Source organism: Bos taurus, chromosome Y (genome assembly GCF_002263795.3).
Source record: "Bos taurus isolate L1 Dominette 01449 registration number 42190680 breed Hereford chromosome Y, ARS-UCD2.0, whole genome shotgun sequence".
Taxonomy (NCBI): domain Eukaryota; kingdom Metazoa; phylum Chordata; class Mammalia; order Artiodactyla; family Bovidae; genus Bos; species Bos taurus.
In genome coordinates, this window is record NC_082638.1 from 21125001 (window position 1) to 21133810 (window position 8810).

Genomic DNA, 8810 nt, shown 5'->3' on the forward strand with positions numbered 1-8810 from the left:
GTGTGTGTTTGTGTGTGTGTGTATGTGCCATTCTGAGCCCTGTTTCCTGTCGACTGTGAAACCGGTTAGTGTTTATGTGTGTGTGTGTTTCATTCTCAGACCTGTGTCCTGGCAACTGTGCAACCCGTTTGTGTGTCCCTGTGTGTGTTTGTGTGCTGTTCTCAGTCCAGTGCCCTGGCGACTGTGCAACTAATTTGTGTGTGTGCGTGTGTGTGTCTGTGTTGTTCTCAGGCTTGTCCTCTGGCGACTGTGAAACCGGTTTATGTCTCTGTGTGTGTGTGTGTTCTGTTCTCAGCCATGAATCCTGGTGATCGAGCAATCGGTTTTTGTGTGTGTGTAAGAGCGGTTCTGAGCCCTGTGACTTGGAGATTGCACAACCAGTTTATGTATTTGTGTATGTGTGTGTGTGAATCTGTGTGTGTGCTGTTCTCAATCCTGTGCCCTGGAAACAGGGCAACAGTTGTGTGTGTGTGTGTATGTGTGTGCTGTTCTGAGCCCTGTTTCCTGTCGACTGTGAAACCGGTTTGTGTTTATGTGTGTGTGTGTGTGTGTGTGTGTCTGTGGTTCTCAGCCCTGTCCCTTGGAGACTGTGCAACCGGTTGGTGTGTATGTGAGTGTGTGTGTGTGTGCATGTGCTGTTTTAAGCCCTGTGCCCTGGCGACTGTGCACCGGTTTGTTTGTGTGTGTGTGTGTCTGTGTCTGTGTGCTGTTCTCAACACTGTGCTCTGGTGACTGTGAAACCGTTTTGTGTGTGTATGTGTGTGTGTGTGTGTGTGTGTGCCGTTTTCAGCCCTGTGCCCTGGCAACAACGCAACTAGTTTGTTCATGTGTGTGTGTGTGTGTGTGTGTGTGTGTGTGCGCCGTTCTCATCCGTGTGCCCTGGAGATTGTGCAAGCGGTTTTTTTGTGTATGTGTGTGTGTGTGTGTGTGTGCTTTCTCAGCCCATTGGCCTGGTGACACTGCAACTGGTTTATGAGTGTATGTGTGTGTTTGTGTGCCATTCTCAGCCCTGGGCCCTGGCGACTGTGCAATGGTTTGTTCGTGTGTGTGTGTGTGTGTGTGTGTGTGTGTGTGGGTGTGTGTGTGTGCCATTCTCAGCCCTTTGCCATGGCAACTGTGCAAGCAGTATGTGTGTGTATGTTTGTGTTTGGGTATGTGCTGTTCTCAGCCCTGTGCCCTGGAGACTGTGAAACCGGTTTGTGTGTGTGCGTGTGTGTGTCTGTGTTGTTCTCAGGCTTGTCCTCTGGCGACTGTGAAACCGGTTTATGTCTCTGTGTGGGGGTGTTCAGTTCTCAATCATGAACCCTGGTGATCGTGCAATCGGTTTGTGTGTGTGTGTCAGAGCTGTTCTGAGCCCTGTGACTTGGAGAGTGCACAACCAGTTTATGTATTTGTGTATGTGTGTGTGTGAATCTGTGTGTGTGCTGTTCTCAATCCTGTGCCCTGGAAACAGTGCAACAGTTTTGTGTGTGTGTGTATGTGTGTGCTCTTCTGAGCCGTTTCCTGTCGACTGTGAAACCGGTTTGTGTTTATGTATGTGTGTGTGTCTGTGTGTGTCTGTGGTTCTCAGCCCTGTCCCTTGGCGACTGTGCAACCGGTTGGTGTGTATGTGTGTGTGTGTGTGTGTGTGTGTGTGTGCATGTGCTGTTTTAAGCCCTGTGCCCTGGCGACTGTGCACCGGTTTGTTTGTGTGTGTGTGTGTGTGTGTGTCTGTGTGCTGTTCTCAACACTGTGCTCTAGTGACTGTGAAACCGTTTTGTGTGTGTATGTGTGTGTGTGTGTGTGTGCCGTTTACAGCCCTGTGCCCTGGCAAAAATGCAATTAGTTTGTTCATGTGTGTGTGTGTATGTGTTGTGTGTGTGTGTGCGCCGTTCTCATCCCTGTGCCCTTGAGACTGTGCAATGGTTTTTTTGTGTATGTGTGTGTGTGTGTGTGTGTGTGTGCTGTTCTCAGTCCTGTGCCCTGGTGACTGTGCAACTAATTTGTGTGTGTGCGTGTGTGTGTCTGTGTTGTTCTGAGGCTTCTGCTCTGGTGACTTTGAAACCGGTTTATGTCTGTGTGTGTTTGTGTTCTCTTCTCAGCCATGAACCCTGGTGACCATGCAATCGGTTTGTGTGTGTGTGTGTGTGTGTGTGTGTTAGAGCTGTTCTGAGCCCTGTGCCTTGGCTAGTGTGCAACCGGTTTATGTGTTTGTGTATGTGTGTGTGTGAATCTCTGTGTGTGCTCTTCTCAATCCTGTGCCCTGCAAACAGTGCAACAGTTTTGTGCATGTGTGTGTGTGTGTGTGTGTGTATGTGCCATTCTGAGCCCTGTTTCCTGTCGACTGTGAAACCGGTTAGTGTTTATGTGTGTGTGTGTTTCATTCTCAGACCTGTGTCCTGGCAACTGTGCAACCCGTTTGTGTGTCCCTGTGTGTGTTTGTGTGCTGTTCTCAGTCCAGTGCCCTGGCGACTGTGCAACTAATTTGTGTGTGTGCGTGTGTGTGTCTGTGTTGTTCTCAGGCTTGTCCTCTGGCGACTGTGAAACCGGTTTATGTCTCTGTGTGTGTGTGTGTTCTGTTCTCAGCCATGAACCCTGGTGATCGAGCAATCGGTGTTTGTGTGTGTGTAAGAGCGGTCTGAGCCCTGTGACTTGGAGATTGCACAACCAGTTTATGTATTTGTGTATGTGTGTGTGTGAATCTGTGTGTGTGCTGTTCTCAATCTTGTGCCCTGGAAACAGGGCAACAGTTGTGTGTGTGTGTGTATGTGTGTGCTGTTCTGAGCCCTGTTTCCTGTCGACTGTGAAACCGGTTTGTGTTTATGTGTGTGTGTGTGTGTGTGTGTGTCTGTGGTTCTCAGCCCTGTCCCTTGGAGACTGTGCAACCGGTTGGTGTGTATGTGAGTGTGTGTGTGTGTGTGCATGTGCTGTTTTAAGCCCTGTGCCCTGGCGACTGTGCACCGGTTTGTTTGTGTGTGTGTGTGTCTGTGTCTGTGTGCTATTCTCAACACTGTGCTCTGGTGACTGTGAAACCGTTTTGTGTGTGTATGTGTGTGTGTGTGTGTGTGTGTGCCGTTTTCAGCCCTGTGCCCTGGCAACAACGCAACTAGTTTGTTCATGTGTGTGTGTGTGTGTGTGTGTGTGCGCCGTTCTCATCCCTGTGCCCTGGAGATTGTGCAAGCGGTTTTTTTGTGTATGTGTGTGTGTGTGTGTGTGTGCTTTCTCAGCCCATTGGCCTGGTGACACTGCAACTGGTTTATGAGTGTATGTGTGTGTTTGTGTGCCATTCTCAGCCCTGGGCCCTGGCGACTGTGCAATGGTTTGTTCGTGTGTGTGTGTGTGTGTGTGTGTGTGTGTGTGTGTGTGCCATTCTCAGCACTTTGCCATGGCAACTGTGCAAGCAGTATGTGTGTGTATGTTTGTGTTTGGGTATGTGCTGTTCTCAGCCCTGTGCCCTGGAGACTGTGAAACCGGTTTGTGTGTGTGCGTGTGTGTGTCTGTGTTGTTCTCAGGCTTGTCCTCTGGCGACTGTGAAACCGGTTTATGTCTCTGTGTGGGGGTGTTCAGTTCTCAATCATGAACCCTGGTGATCGTGCAATCGGTTTGTGTGTGTGTGTCAGAGCTGTTCTGAGCCCTGTGACTTGGAGAGTGCACAACCAGTTTATGTATTTGTGTATGTGTGTGTGTGAATCTGTGTGTGTGCTGTTCTCAATCCTGTGCCCTGGAAACAGTGCAACAGTTTTGTGTGTGTGTGTATGTGTGTGCTCTTCTGAGCCGTTTCCTGTCGACTGTGAAACCGGTTTGTGTTTATGTATGTGTGTGTGTCTGTGTGTGTCTGTGGTTCTCAGCCCTGTCCCTTGGCGACTGTGCAACCGGTTGGTGTGTATGTGTGTGTGTGTGTGTGTGTGTGTGTGTGCATGTGCTGTTTTAAGCCCTGTGCCCTGGCGACTGTGCACCGGTTTGTTTGTGTGTGTGTGTGTGTGTGTGTCTGTGTGCTGTTCTCAACACTGTGCTCTAGTGACTGTGAAACCGTTTTGTGTGTGTATGTGTGTGTGTGTGTGTGTGCCGTTTACAGCCCTGTGCCCTGGCAAAAATGCAATTAGTTTGTTCATGTGTGTGTGTGTATGTGTTGTGTGTGTGTGTGCGCCGTTCTCATCCCTGTGCCCTTGAGACTGTGCAATGGTTTTTTTGTGTATGTGTGTGTGTGTGTGTGTGTGTGTGTGCTGTTCTCAGTCCTGTGCCCTGGTGACTGTGCAACTAATTTGTGTGTGTGCGTGTGTGTGTCTGTGTTGTTCTGAGGCTTGTGCTCTGGTGACTTTGAAACCGGTTTATGTCTGTGTGTGTTTGTGTTCTCTTCTCAGCCATGAACCCTGGTGACCATGCAATCGGTTTGTGTGTGTGTGTGTGTGTGTGTGTGTTAGAGCTGTTCTGAGCCCTGTGCCTTGGCTAGTGTGCAACCGGTTTATGTGTTTGTGTATGTGTGTGTGTGAATCTCTGTGTGTGCTCTTCTCAATCCTGTGCCCTGCAAACAGTGCAACAGTTTTGTGCATGTGTGTGTGTGTGTGTGTGTGTATGTGCCATTCTGAGCCCTGTTTCCTGTCGACTGTGAAACCGGTTAGTGTTTATGTGTGTGTGTGTTTCATTCTCAGACCTGTGTCCTGGCAACTGTGCAACCCGTTTGTGTGTCCCTGTGTGTGTTTGTGTGCTGTTCTCAGTCCAGTGCCCTGGCGACTGTGCAACTAATTTGTGTGTGTGCGTGTGTGTGTCTGTGTTGTTCTCAGGCTTGTCCTCTGGCGACTGTGAAACCGGTTTATGTCTCTGTGTGTGTGTGTGTTCTGTTCTCAGCCATGAACCCTGGTGATCGAGCAATCGGTGTTTGTGTGTGTGTAAGAGCGGTTCTGAGCCCTGTGACTTGGAGATTGCACAACCAGTTTATGTATTTGTGTATGTGTGTGTGTGAATCTGTGTGTGTGCTGTTCTCAATCTTGTGCCCTGGTGACAGGGCAACAGTTGTGTGTGTGTGTGTATGTGTGTGCTGTTCTGAGCCCTGTTTCCTGTCGACTGTGAAACCGGTTTGTGTTTATGTGTGTGTGTGTGTGTGTGTGTGTCTGTGGTTCTCAGCCCTGTCCCTTGGAGACTGTGCAACCGGTTGGTGTGTATGTGAGTGTGTGTGTGTGTGCATGTGCTGTTTTAAGCCCTGTGCCCTGGCGACTGTGCACCGGTTTGTTTGTGTGTGTGTGTGTCTGTGTCTGTGTGCTATTCTCAACACTGTGCTCTGGTGACTGTGAAACCGTTTTGTGTGTGTATGTGTGTGTGTGTGTGTGTGTGTGCCGTTTTCAGCCCTGTGCCCTGGCAACAACGCAACTAGTTTGTTCATGTGTGTGTGTGTGTGTGTGTGTGTGCGCCGTTCTCATCCCTGTGCCCTGGAGATTGTGCAAGCGGTTTTTTTGTGTATGTGTGTGTGTGTGTGTGTGTGCTTTCTCAGCCCATTGGCCTGGTGACACTGCAACTGGTTTATGAGTGTATGTGTGTGTTTGTGTGCCATTCTCAGCCCTGGGCCCTGGCGACTGTGCAATGGTTTGTTCGTGTGTGTGTGTGTGTGTGTGTGTGTGTGTGTGTGTGTGTGTGCCATTCTCAGCCCTTTGCCATGGCAACTGTGCAAGCAGTATGTGTGTGTATGTTTGTGTTTGGGTATGTGCTGTTCTCAGCCCTGTGCCCTGGAGACTGTGAAACCGGTTTGTGTGTGTGCGTGTGTGTGTCTGTGTTGTTCTCAGGCTTGTCCTCTGGCGACTGTGAAACCGGTTTATGTCTCTGTGTGGGGGTGTTCAGTTCTCAATCATGAACCCTGGTGATCGTGCAATCGGTTTGTGTGTGTGTGTCAGAGCTGTTCTGAGCCCTGTGACTTGGAGAGTGCACAACCAGTTTATGTATTTGTGTATGTGTGTGTGTGAATCTGTGTGTGTGCTGTTCTCAATCCTGTGCCCTGGAAACAGTGCAACAGTTTTGTGTGTGTGTGTATGTGTGTGCTCTTCTGAGCCGTTTCCTGTCGACTGTGAAACCGGTTTGTGTTTATGTATGTGTGTGTGTCTGTGTGTGTCTGTGGTTCTCAGCCCTGTCCCTTGGCGACTGTGCAACCGGTTGGTGTGTATGTGTGTGTGTGTGTGTGTGTGTGTGTGTGTGCATGTGCTGTTTTAAGCCCTGTGCCCTGGCGACTGTGCACCGGTTTGTTTGTGTGTGTGTGTGTGTGTGTCTGTGTGCTGTTCTCAACACTGTGCTCTAGTGACTGTGAAACCGTTTTGTGTGTGTATGTGTGTGTGTGTGTGTGTGCCGTTTACAGCCCTGTGCCCTGGCAAAAATGCAATTAGTTTGTTCATGTGTGTGTGTGTATGTGTTGTGTGTGTGTGTGCGCCGTTCTCATCCCTGTGCCCTTGAGACTGTGCAATGGTTTTTTTGTGTATGTGTGTGTGTGTGTGTGTGTGCGCTGTTCTCAGCCCTTTGGCCTGGCGACACTGCAACCGGTTTATGAGTGTATGTGTGTGTTTGTGTGCCATTCTCAGCCCTGGGCCCTGGCGACTCTGCAATGGTTTATTCGTGTGTGTGTGTGTGTGTTTGTGTGTGCCATTCTCAGCCCTTTGCCCTGGCAACTGTGCAAGCACTTTGTGTGTGTATGTTTGTGTTTGGGTATGTGCTGTTCTCAGCCCTGTACCCTGGAGACTGTGAAACCGGTTTGTGTGTGTGTGCGTGTGTGTGTGTGTGTGTGTGTGTGTGTGTGTGCATACTCAGCCCTGTGCCCTGACAACTGTGCAACTAATTTGTGTGTGTGCGTGTGTGTGTCTGTGTTGTTTCAGGCTTGTGCTCTAGCGACTGTAAAACCAGTTTGTGTCTGTGTGTGTGTTCAGTTCTCAGCCCTGTACCCTGGCGATTCTGCAACCGGTTTCTGTGTGTGTGTGTGTGTGTGTGTGTGTGTGTGGGTGTGGGTGTGTGTGCTGTTCTCAGCCCGGTGCCCTGGTGACAGTGCAACCGGTTTGTGTGTGTGTTTCCGTGTGTGAGTGTGTGCCGTTCTTAGCCCTGTGCCTGGTGACTGTGCAACCGGTGTGTGTGTATGTGTGTGCTCTTCTCAGCCCTGTGCTCTGGTAACAGTTCAACCGGTTTGTGTGTGTGTGTGAGTGTGTGCCATACTCAGCCCTGTGCCCTGGCAACTGTGCAACAGGTTTGTTGGGTGTGTGTGTGAATTTTCAGCCCTGTGTCCTGCAGACTGTGCAACCACTTTTTGTGTGTTTGTGTGCATATATGTGTGTGTGTGTGTGCTATTCTCAGACCCGAGCCCTGGCAATTGTGCAACTGGTTTTGTGTGTGTGTGTGTGTGTGTGTGTGTGTGTGCTGTTATCAGCCCTGTGCGCTGGCGACCATGCAACTCATTTGTGTTTGTGCGTGTGTGTGTCTGTGTTGTTCTCAGGCTTGTGCTCTGGCGACTGTGAAACCGGTTTATGTGTGTGTGTGTGTGTGTGTGTGTGTATGTGTGTTCTGTTCTAAGCCCTGTACCCTGGAGACTGTGCAATCAGTTTGCATGTGTGTGTGTTTGTGTGTGTGTTAGAGCTGTTCTGAACCCTGTCCCCTGGCGACTGTTCAACCGGTTTGTGTGAATGTTTCCATGTGTGTGTGTGTGTGTGTGCTTTTCTCAGCCCTTTGCCCTGGCAACTGTGCAACCGGTTTGGGTGTTTGTGTGTGTTTGTTCTGTTCACTGCGCTGTGCCCAGGCGACAGTTCAACAGGTTTCTGTGTGTGTGTGTGTTGTTCTCAGTCCTATGCCTGGCGACTGTGCAAAGGTTTGTGAGTGTCTGTGTGTGTGTGTGTTAGAGCTGTTCTTAACCCTGTCCCCTGGCAACTGTGCAACCGGTTTGTGTGAATGTTTCTCTGTGTGTGTGTGTGTGTGTGTGTGCTTTTCTCATCCCTTTGCCCTGGCGACTGTGCAACCTGTTTGTGTGTGTATCTGTGTGTATGTGTCCTGTTCTAAGACCTGTGACCTGGTGACTGTGCAATAGGTTTGTGTGTATTTGTGTGTGTGTGTGTTTGCCATTTTCAGCCCCGTGCCCTGGCGACTATGAAACCAGTTTGTGTATGTGTATGTGTGTGTTTGTGCTATTCTCAGCCCTGTGCCCTGGTGAATATGGAAGCGGTTTGTGTCTGTATGTGTGTGTGTGTGTATGTGTGTGTGTGTGTGTGTGTGTGTGTGTGTGTGCCGTTCTCAGCCCTGTGCCCTGGGGACTGTGCAAGCGGTTTGTGTCCATATGTTTGTGTGTGTGTGTGTGAGTGTGTGTGTGTCTGGCATTGCCAGCCCTGTGACTGGTGACTGTGCAACCGGTATGTGTGTGTGTGTGTGTGTGTGTGTGTGTGTGCTGTTCTCAGCACTGTGCCCTGGCGACTCGGATACTGGTTTGTGTTCATGTGTGTGTGTGTGTGTGTGTGTGTGTGTGTGTGTGTGTGTGTTGCTGTTCTCAGCCCTGTGCCCTGGCGATTGTGCAACCAGTATCTGTATGCCTGTGTGTGTGTGTGTGTGTGCTGTTCTCAAGCCTTTGCCCTGGCGATTGTGCAACCAGTATCTGTATGCCTGTGTGTTTGTGTGTGTGTGTGCTGTTCTCAACCCTTTGCCCTGGCGATTGTTCAACCAGTTTGTGTATATGTGTGTGTAGGTGTGTGTGCCATCCTGAGCCTTATGCCCTGGAAACTGAGGAACCGTTGTGTGTGTGTGTGTCTGTGTGTGTGCTGATTTCAGCCATGTGCCCTTCCGACTGTGCAACTGGTTTGTGTGTGGATGTGTGTGCACGCGACTCT